The 1,023-nt window shown below is 54.1% G+C and overlaps 1 pseudogene; it reads right to left on the bottom strand.

Annotated features, from left to right (window-relative positions):
• Window positions 1–6: 6 nt before the first annotated feature.
• On the bottom strand, window positions 7–861 carry LOC145719334 (STAM-binding protein pseudogene; annotated as a pseudogene).
• Window positions 862–1,023: the final 162 nt, after the last annotated feature.

Genomic DNA, 1,023 nt, shown 5'->3' with positions numbered 1-1,023 from the left:
TGTAGGAGTACTTTCTGAGTTGCTCAGTGCTCCAGGGTTCCAGGACCTGTCCACCACGGGCATCTGTGCGGGTGCGACAGGTGCCGTCGGGAACCTGACGGGGGAGGGCTTCTCCAAGTCAGGCACCAGCGGGGCCGCCCAGGCCAGGGTCCACCTTCCCAAACCCCCGCACAGTTTCCAGTCGCTCCTTTTCCACCTCCTGGTTCCGGATCATCTCCTCAAAGGCCTGGGCTGCTTCTGCCGTGCCGCCCTCTGCAGCTGCTTCTCCAGCTCCTTCCTGCTGGATGGCTGCCATCCGGGCAAGGTCTTCCGCTTCCCTCTTCTTTTCTTCATTATGTTCTATATATTCTTCGGTATATTATTTTAATAGCTCCGCCTTCAGCTCTCTGCTTTGGGAAGTGAAGTCTCCTTCACCTTTACTGTGTCTTTCTTTTCAGGAATGACGGCTGATTTGTAATCTCCATGTTTGGTCGTTTCTCAAAAAAGAGCAGGCTCTACTTTGTTATAGAGGATGAAGGCATGTTCCATGTAGCCTTCCTCAGAGTAAATGGATGCCGTTTGGATAATCTCGACTGCAGAGCCCAAATACCGTCTGGGTGGAACGTGTTCCTTTGTCTCCACTGCGCTACCTACCCCTCTGAGAGAGCGCCCTCACGTGGGCATCGGGCGGAAGGCTCACCTCTCCATGGTCGGACATCGGGACCAAGCACTTCTGTCCCCGTGGACAACACGCGGACCACAGTCCCTTAAGATAACAAAGATGAGTTAACTTACCGCCAGGAATCTAAAGTCAAGTCGGCCCCCTGGAGACTGCAGGGAAGAACTCCTTGCTCCCCTTTCTCAGCGTCTCTAGGCTGCCTGTGTTTCTTGGCTCCCAACCCGGTCTTCAAAGCACCCGAAACCCCCGATTCCACCATCACACCACCTACTACTGCTCCGAGCTGCCTGCTCCCTTTTATAAGGACCTGGGATTACATTGAACCCACCTGGATAATCTAGGCTAATCTCCCCATCAGAAGATGC

This window comes from Leptonychotes weddellii, unplaced genomic scaffold (assembly GCF_054177405.1).
Source record: "Leptonychotes weddellii isolate Sample4059 unplaced genomic scaffold, ASM5417740v2 HiC_scaffold_39030, whole genome shotgun sequence".
Classification (NCBI taxonomy): domain Eukaryota; kingdom Metazoa; phylum Chordata; class Mammalia; order Carnivora; family Phocidae; genus Leptonychotes; species Leptonychotes weddellii.
This window is presented reverse-complemented; position numbering and strand designations above follow the sequence as displayed.